Raw genomic sequence first — 10,876 nt, forward strand, 5'->3', positions numbered from 1 at the left:
TTTATGGGATGCAGCAAGAAGAGTTCTAAGAGGGAATTTTATAGCAATAAACCCTTACATCAAGAAAAAAAATCTCAACCTAAATTTATACCTCAAAGAACTAGAAAAAGAACTAAGTCCAAAGTTAGCAGAAATAATAAAGATTAGAGCAAAAATTAATTAAAAAAGACCAGAAAACCTATAAAAAATCAACAAAACTAAAAGTTTATCTTTTGAAAAGATGAACAAAACTGACAAACCCTTAGGTACATTAAGAAAAAAAAGAGAGAGAAAATGCAATAATAAAGTCATAAATGAAAGATGAACCTACAAAATAAGGAAAAGAAGAGGATCTATTACAACTGATACCACAGAAATACAAAGGGTGATGAATATTATATGAATATTACATGAATATTACAACAAATTGAATAACCTACAAGAAATGGATAAATTCCTAAAAACACTCAACCTACCAAGATTGAATCATGAAGAAATAGAAAATCTGAACAGACCAATGATGATTAAGGAGGTTAAAATAGTAATCAAAAATTTCCTAACAAAGAAAAGCCCAGGATTGGATAGCTTCATGGGTGAATTCTACCAAACATTTATAGAAGAATACCAATCTTCTCAAACTCTTCCAAAAAACTGAAGAGAATGGAATACTTCCAAACTCATTTTTAAGCCTAGCATTATCCTTACACCAAAACCAGATATGGACATTATAAGAAAAAAGTACAGGCCAATATCCCTGATGAAGATAGATACCAAAACTCCTCAACAAAATATTAGCAAACTGAATTCAACAGCACATTAAAAGAATGATACACAATGATGAAGTGGGATCTACTCCTAGGATGCAAGGATGTTTCAACATATGCAAATCAATAAATGTGATATACCACATGAACAGAATGAAAGATAAAAATCATGATCATCTCAATAAATGCAGAAAAACCATTTGACAAAATTCAACATCCATTCATGATTTCTTAAAATGTTTCAATAAATTACACATACAGATAGAATGTATCTCAACATAATAAAAGCCATATATGTTGGGCACAGGTAACATCATGCTCAACAGTGAAAAGCTGAAACAGGAAAAAGACAAGGTGAACACTGTGATCACTTCTAACCAACGTAGTACTAGAAATCCTCATGGGAGCAATCAAGCAGGAAAGATTAAAAGGCATCCAAATCAGAAAGGAAGAAGTAAAATGATCTGTTTGCAGAAGACATGATATTACAGATAAAAATTTTAAACACTCCACCAAAAAAAATAATATGATAAAAATGATATGATATGATAAAAATAATAAAGGGACTCAGTAAAGTTTCAGGATACAAAATCAACATACAAAAATCAGTTGCATTTGTATGTACTAATAGTGAACTATCCAGAAAAGAAACTAAGGAAAAAATATTATTTTATAGTTGCATCAAAAAGAATTAACTACTTAATAGTAAATTTAACTAAGGAGGTAAAAAAACTATACACTAAAAACCATTAAACACTGATTTTAAAATTATGTTTTCAAAATTTCTAGAAGTGAATTTTTTGAAACAAGGCTGTACGTTTTTATTAAAGTTATTTTATTAAAGTTAAAAAAAAATGAAGAAGATAAATAAATGGAAAGATATACCATCTTTATGGACTGAAAGAATTAATATTTTTAAATACCCATACTACCATAAAAAGCCAAAGCAATCCTGAGCAAGAAAAATGCTGGAGGTATTCCAATTGTTTCAAATTATATTACAAAGCTATAATAATCAAACAGTATGGTACTGACATAAAAACAGACCCATATACCAATGGAACAGAATAGAGACCCTAGAAATAAACCCATACGTATACAGTCAAGTAATCTACCACAAGGATGCCAAGAATCCAAATTGAGAAAAGAACTTCAGTGACTGGTATTGGGAAAACTGGATAGCCAGATGCAAAGAATGAACTTGGACTTTTTTATCTTACATATTACACAAAATCAAGTCAATGCAGATTAAAGATTTAAATGTAATACATGAAACCACAAGCTCCTAGAAGAAAATACAGGGAAAAATCTCCTTGATATTGGTCTTAGCAATGATTTTTTTGACATGACACCAAAAACACAGTCAATAAATGCAAAAAAAAAAAAAAACAATAAATTGGATTACATCAAACTTAAAAGCTTCTGTACATCAAAGGAAACAATCAAAACAATGGAAAAGCAATCTATGGAATGGGAGAAAATATTTGCAAACCATATAACTGATGAAAGGTTGATACTCAAAATATATAAGGAACGCGTACAGTCAACAGCAAGAAAAGAATCAGCTTAAATAACAAATGGGCAACGGACCTGAATAGACATGTCTCTAAAAAAGACACACAGAGAAACCTGGGTGGCTCAGTCAGTTGAGTATCTGCCTTTAGGTCAGGCCATAATCTCTGGATTTTGGAATAGAGCCTCGCATCAGACTCCTTGCTCAGCAGGGCATCTGCTTCTCCAACCTCCCTGCCCCTCCCCTGCACTCCTGATCTCTCTCTCTCTCTCAGATAAATAAATAATAAAATCTTTAAAAAAGAAAGACAGACACACGCATACACACAAAGCACAAAAGAAGACACATAAATAGCCAACAGTTGTGTGAAAAGGTTTTCAACATCACTAATCATCAGAGAAATGCAAATCAAAATCACAATGAGATATTACTTCACACCTGTTAAGATGGACAGCATTTAAAAAACAATAGATAACTAGTATGGCAATAATGTGAAGAGAATCATGGTACACTGTTGGTCAGAATATAAGTTGGTGTAACCATTATGAAAACTGTATGAAGGCTCCCAATAAAATAAAAAATAGAACTACCATGTGATCCAGGAATCCCACTTCTAGATACTTATCCAAACCAGAATCTTGAAGAGATAGCTATACTCCCATATTTGTTACGATATCATTCACAATAGCCAAGAAATGGATATAACCTAAATGTTCATCCATGGATGAATGGATAAAGAAAATGTAGTATAAATATACAGTAGAATACTATTCAGCCTTAAAAAAGGAAGGAAATCCTGCTTTTGCAACAACATGAATGGACATTATACTATGAGAAATAAGCCAGATACAGAAAGACAATCACTGTACACTGTCACTTATATGTGGAATCTTGAGTAGTCAAACTCATAGATTCAGTGTATAAAATGGTGGTTGCAAAGGCTGTGGAGAGGGAAATGGGGAGGTAATGGTCAAAGAGTACAAAGTTTCAGTCATGCTGATAAATAATTTCTATATATTTACCATTCAGCATAGTGCCCATAGCTAATAATCCTGTCCTATGTACCTCAAATTTGCTAAGAGTGTAAATCTTATGTTAAGTATTATTCACACACACACACACACACACACACACACATACATACACAAAAATAATAATAATAAAAGGGACAAGAGAACACTATGGAAGGAAACTGATATTTCTATAATCTTGATGGTGGTGACGGCTTCATGGGTGTATACTTATACCCAAACTCATCAAGTTGTATACATTAAATATGTACCATTTTTTATATGTCAACCATACCTCAAAAAATCAATTTAAAAAAATACAGGGGCGCCTGGGTGGCTCAGTAGGTTAAGCCTCTGTCTTCGGCTCAGGTCGTGATCCCATGGTCCCGGGATGGAACCCCACGTCGGGCTCTCTGCTCAGCAGGGAGCCTGCTTCCTCCTCTCTCTACCTGCCTCTCTGCCTACTTGTGATCTCTCTCTGTCAAGTACATAAAATATTTTAAATAAATAAATAAAAATTAAAAAATACAATTTACAATCACTCCAAAGAAAATGAAATAGTAAACTTAAAGCATGTATAAGATCTATATGCAGAATATTACAAAATACTTTTAAAAAAAGAAGAAGAATATGTAAATAAATGGAGATACACACTGTATTCATGGATTGGAAGATACATTAAAGCTGACAATTCTCCCCAGATTGGTCTATAAATTTTAATGAAATTCCTATCAAAATCTTATCCAGGATTTCTTTGTAAACATAAAAAATTATTCTAAATTTACACAGAAAGATACAGAATCTAGAATAGTTAAAACAGTCTTGACAAAAAGGAGAAATAAAGTAGGAAAAATTACTCTAGCCATTATTAAGGTCTACTATAATATAGTAGTAATCAAACAGGGTGGTAACTGGCAGAGGAATAGATACACAGATCAAAAGACCAGAAGAATGAACCCAGAAACAGACCCACACAAATATACCCAACTGTGTTTTCACAAAAGTGAAAAAGCAATTCAGTAGAATAGCCTTTTACCCAAATGATGCTGGAGCAAATATATATCCATATGCAAAAAAAGAAAAAAAAGTAACTCCACCTAAATTTCATACCTTATACAAAATTTAACTCAAAATGAATCATAGGCAAGTAAAAAAAATATTAAAAAAATAACAACTTCTAGGGAAAAACATGGGGGGAAATCTTAGGGATCTAGATCCAGGCAGAGTCCTTAGAGCTGACATCAAAAGCTCAGTCCATAAAGGGGAAAAGCAAGTTGGCCTTTGTCAAAAATTTAAAATTTGCTCTTCAAAAGACCATATGAAAAGAGATGAAAAGACAGGCTACAGACTGGGAGAAAAATATCTGCAAACACATGTTTAACAAAAGACTGGTATCTAGAATATATGAAGAACTCTCAAAACTCAACAGTAAAAATAACAATCCAATTCAAAATTGGCAAAAGACAGGAAGAGACATTTCACTGAAAAGGATATACAGATGGCACACAAGCACAAAAAACGTGTCTAACATCAGTAGCCACGAAGGAAATACAAATTAAGACCGTGATGAGATATTCAATACCCACCTCTTAGAACAGCTAAAAATACAAAATAGTGACAACACCAAATGCTGACAAAAATGAGAAAAACTGAATCACTCGTGTATTGTTGGCAGGAATATAAATGGAACATCCTCTCTGGAAAACAGTCTGGCAGTTTCTTATAGAATTATCCAGTTACCATATGACCCAGCAATTGAACTCTTGGGCATTATTCCAGAAAAATAAAAATTTATGTTTACACAAAAACTCATACATGATTGTTCATAGAAAACCTTATCAGTAATGGCCAAAAACTGGAAACCTCCCAGATGTCCTTCAACAATGACTGGTTCAACAAACATTGGTACATCCATACCATGAAGTATCATTCAGCAAAAAACAGGAATGGACTACTGATTCATACAACAATATCAAGGGAATTATGCTAAGTCAAAAATCAATCCCAAAAGATTATATATTGTAGGATGCCATTTATATAACGTTGTTTAGATGACAAAGCATAGAAATGGAGATGAGGTAATCAGTTGCTAGGAGTTATAGAAGGGGATGTAGGAAGGGGATGTATAGAAGGGAGGAAGTAGGTGTGATTGTAAAAGGGCAAAAAAGGGGATCTTCGTGGTAATGAAACTGTTATGTATCTTGACTGTATTATTGTCAACTTCCTTATTGTGATATTGCATTATAGTTTTGCAATTTGTTGCTACTGAGGGAAACTGAATAAATGTTACACAGGATTTCTCAGTATAGTTTCTTACACCTGCATATGAATGCGTAATTATCTGAAAATAAAAAATGTATTCTGTGTTTGTCTATGTGCATTTACAGCTTTTAAAAGGATACATTAGTGCTATACATATTGACCTGAAAAACATACAATATTTTACTACTACTAATAACATAGTAATAAAAATATTACTATTAATAGTACCTAAAGATAGTACTTGATAGAAGTAATGTTCCAACAAACATCTGTCAAATGAACAAAAGAAAATTATACAAAATATACATATTTGTATATTATAAAAAATACAATAAACAAAACATACATAAAGTATACTATTTGATCTGAAAATTATAAAAATTAAAAACTAAAAATCTGTGTTTATTTAACCTGAAAATTATAAAAATTAAAAACTAAAAATCTAAATGGACCATTTCCTTACACCACACACAAAAATAGACTCAAAATGGATGAAGGACCTCAATATACGAAAGGAATCCATCAAAATCCTTGAGGAGAACACGGGCAGCAACCTCTTCGACCTCTGCCGCAGCAACATCTTCCTAGGAACAACGCAAAAGGCAAGGGAAGCAAGGGAAAAAATGAACTACTGGGATTTCATCAAGATCAAAAGCTTTTGCACAGCAAAGGAAACAGTTAACAAAATCAAAAGACAACTGACAGAATGGGAGAAGATATTTGCAAACGACATATCAGATAAAGGACTAGTGTCCAGAATCTATAAAGAACTTAGCAAACTCAACACCCAAAGAACAAATAATCCAATCAAGAAATGGGTAGAGGACATGAGCAGACATTTCTGCAAAGAAGACATCCAGATGGCCAACAGACACATGAAAAAGTGCTCCATATCACTCGGCATCAGGGAAATACAAATCAAAACCACAATGAGATACCACCTCACACCAGTCAGAATGGCTAAAATCAACAAGTCAGGAAATGACAGATGCTGGCGAGGATACGGAGAAAGGAGAACCCTCCTACACTGTTGGTGGGAATGCAAGCTGGTGCAGCCACTCTGGAAAACAGCATGGAGGTTCCTCAAAATGTTGAAAATAGAACTGCCCTATGACCCAGCAATTGCACTATTGGGTATTTACCCTAAAGATACAAATGTAGTGATCCAAAGGGAAAGGGACACATGCACCCGAATGTTTATAGCAGCAATGTCCACAATAGCCAAACTATGGAAAGAACCTAGATGTCCATCAACAGATGAATGGATCAAGAAGATGTGGTATAGGGCGCCTGGGTGGCTCAGTGGGTTAAGCCGCTGCCTTCGGCTCAGGTCATGATCTCAGGGTCCTGGGATCGAGTCCCACATCGGGCTCTCTGCTCAGCAGGGAGCCTGTTTCCCTCTCTCTCTCTCTGCCTGCCTCTCCATCTACTTGTGATTTCTCTCTGTCAAATAAATAAATAAAATCTTTAAAAAAAAAAAAAAAAAAGAAGATGTGGTATATATACACAATGGAATACTATGCAGCCATCAAAAGAAATGAAATCTTGCCATTTGCGACAACATGGATGGAACTAGAGCGTATCATGCTTAGCGAAATAAGTCAAGCAGAGAAAGACAACTATCATATGATCTCCCTGATATGAGGAAGTGGTGATGCAACATGGAGGCTTAAGTGGGTAGAAGAAGAATAAATGAAACAAGATGGGATTGGGAGGGAGACAAACCATAAGTGACTCTTAATCTCACAAAACAAACTGAGGGTTGCCGGGGGGAGGGGGTTTGGGAGAAGGGGGTGGGGTTATGGACATTGGGGAGGGTATGTGATTTGGTGAGTGCTGTGAAGTGTGTAAACCTGGTGATTCACAGACCTGTACCCCTGGGGATAAAAATATATGTTTATAAAAAATAAAAAATTTTAAAAAAAAAGTACCTATGCATGGAGAAAACTATAAAAGAATGCAGAATGTTAAAAAAATTATTTAGGAGTAGATCGGGTTGGAAAGAGGATAAGATGAAGAGAGATTATTTAATTTTTTCTTTATACATCTTCATAATTCTGGTTACAGTAAGCACCTGTGAAATTTGAGGATAAGAAAGAGACAATTAAAATAAAAAAAAAAATAAAAAAAAAAAAAAAAGAAAGAGACAATTAAGAAAAGGTATTTTTTAAATATTTTTAGATTTTTGGAAAAAGGCAAACCCAATACAATGAAAGTCAAAGCTATGAATGTGTGAGTATGACTGTAGGATGCTTTTAGCCCACTGATATTCAAATGGTAAGTTTGCAAAATGAGACAAATGCACCTCTTATGTGCAAGGAAGTGGTGGCAAAATCCAAAGGTGAGAAGAAAGCCGGGGGTTCAGTGATGACAGACTAAGCACAAGAAGCAATGAGAATGAAGAAGAGAACTCTGTGACAACATATTCACCAGACTCAAGAGACAGTCCATACGCAGACTCCCTAGACTACAAGACAAGTCTATGGCATTTCTCCCTCCACACAGAAAGGGAGAAAGATGGGCTAGGAACACAAACACAAAGTGACATACAGAAAGTGGCACTAGTACTGTTCACACAGAGGAGGCAGATTTGAGTGATGTGAAAACTGAGACAAAACTGACATTTGCAATGAATCCTCAGCCCAGGCCAGTGACACATTACAGTGTAGCAACTTCTACAGGGTGTTTTACATGCTTTCAGTGCACAAGGGAAGGAAGACAAGAAGGGATGCTGGCCAGGGAGTTAGGGAACATTGAGTGCGTCTTTAGAGAAGCTGGAGGGTCCAGCCTCAGAACTTTGGGGAAAGAACTGTGTGACATAAAATGCACAATGGCAACTATAGAGGAGGGGCAGAAAGAGCATGCACAGAAGCTGTAATGAAGAAAAGAGGGCACTGATTTGGGTGGATGCAACAAGATTCAAGTAAACTTAGAGGTTAGGAGAAAAGTTCTCTTCTTTACCGACAGATTTTAGGCAAAGCAAGGTGGCTGGTCCTTCAACTTGAACTGGTGCATTGGTCTAGGCAAGGAAGGAGGAATGCAGGCTAAGGAGAAATGAAATTACCTATTGTAAAAAGATGGAAGCCAGCCTGATGTAGTTGTATGAAGCCAACATAACCCTGATGCTATACATTCACTAAAGGAATCCATTTTGGACTCACACTGAGCTGGATCCAAATCCAGACTCGTATGATGTTTTGTGATCAGAAGTCAACTATCCACATCTCAGTTAGTTCATTTGTTAAATGGAAATAATGATAGTACCTACCTCTAAGGGACATTATATTGAGTGAGATGATACCTGCAGAGTGCTCATCCCAGTGCCTGACTCACACTAAGTGTTCAATAAGTCACAGCTTGGGAGACAATACTAAAAGTTGGCAAGGGTGTAGAATAACTAGAAATCTCGTACAAGGTTGTTGGGAGTGCAAAATGGTACAACTACTTTGGAAAATCATTTCTTAGCTTCTTATAAAGTTAAACATAGACTTATCACATGATGAATCAATACCATTCCTAAGGGTTTACCCAAGAGAAATGAAAATATTTCTACACAAAGATTTGTAGGCAAATGTTCACTATATTATATTGTTATTATCATTTTATCATTATCTCAATAACGGTTAAAAATGAAGACAATTGAAATGTCTGTCAAAGGAATAATGGTTAAATAATTATGGAATATTCATAGAACTATTCACCTATAAAAGGAATTCACCTATTCACCTATTCGCCTATAAAAAGAAATGAGCTAATGATAACTGCAACAAAATAGATGACTCCCAAAAACATGTTAAGTGGCAGGAACCATATGAAAAGTAGTATATACTATATAATTCCATTTATATAAAAGTAAAATTAAATTATAAGAACAGAAAGTTAGCTGCCTGAGGCTGGGGCTGGGCCCAGGGGTATAGGGAATCAACTGCAAAGAGTAGCAAGGGAACATTTGGGGATGATAAAACTGTTATATTTCTTGATTGGGATGGTGCTTATATGAGTGTATACATTTGTCTAAACTCATCAAGTTAAACACTTAATATGGGTGCATTTATCCCAATAAATTGGTTTTTAAAACTATAAGAAACAGAATAAATTTTCAAAGATATGCATTATTATAATGGAAAAAATCTTTAAATTTAACTGAATAAAATAAAAGGAGATTTGAATAAATAATAAGATATAATATATTATGAATGAAAATATTCCATATTGGAAGGATATTAATGTTCCTAAATTAATCTATAAGCTAAATTCATTCCCAATTAAGATCCCATAGGATTTTTCATGGAACTCAGGAAGTTATTCTAATAATCATGTAAAAGAATAAAGGCACAAAAAAAGCCAAGATGTTCCTGGAAACACACACACAGAGAAAAACAAGAAAGAGTGACTTGTCTGACAGATATAAAGATAATTATAGTAGTTAATATTGGTGAGGAATTAGCAAATAACATTAATGGAATAAAGACCTAGCCTAGATCAAATCTATTATATATAGGAATTTAGTGTGTAATAATTGTATATCATTGCAGAAAAGTACTGGAAGAACCAAGTTTCCTTTTAAGAAAAACAAAGAAATAAAACTAGATCCTGGTCTCATGTCATACACACAAAAATAAATTTCAGATGGATTAAAAGAACTAAACATTAAAAATCTAAATACCATAAAAGTTATATCTTTACAATCTCAGGGTAGGAAAGAACTTACTAAATAATACACAAAAGTACATGGCCTATATGTGCTTTTTATTAAAATTCAAATTTGGGGTGCCTGGGTGGCTCAGTGGGTTGGGCCTCTGCCTTCAGTTCAGGTCGTGATCTTGGGGTCCTAGGAGCAAGCCTTGCATTGGGCTCTCTGCTTGGCAGGAGCTTGCTGCCCCCCATCACCGCCTGCGGCTCTACCTACTTGGGATCTCTCTCTCTCTGTCCAATGAATAAATAAAATCTTTTTAAAAAATGAAATAAAATAATTCAAATTTTCTGTACAGAGAAGTGACAGCATAAACAAAATTAAAAGTTAATTAACAGACTAGAAGGTTATATTTCCAATGTAAAACAAAGGATTAATATCTAGAATATACAGAGAAAGTGTACAAAATAACATAGGGGGGAGAGACAACTGAAGAGAAAAATGGGCAAAAGAAATAATCAGACAATTTATAGAAGAAGAAATACAAATGACCAATAAATATATTAAAAATATAAATTAAAATGATGAGATAAGATTTCTGATAATATAAAATGTCAAAGATGTTAAAAAACAGGAACTTTCATAAACTGCTAGTGGGAATACAAGTTGGAACAACTATTTTGAAGAACAAATTGATAGAATCTGCTAAAGAGGA

Source organism: Mustela lutreola, chromosome 1, assembly GCF_030435805.1.
Source record: "Mustela lutreola isolate mMusLut2 chromosome 1, mMusLut2.pri, whole genome shotgun sequence".
NCBI lineage: Eukaryota > Metazoa > Chordata > Mammalia > Carnivora > Mustelidae > Mustela > Mustela lutreola.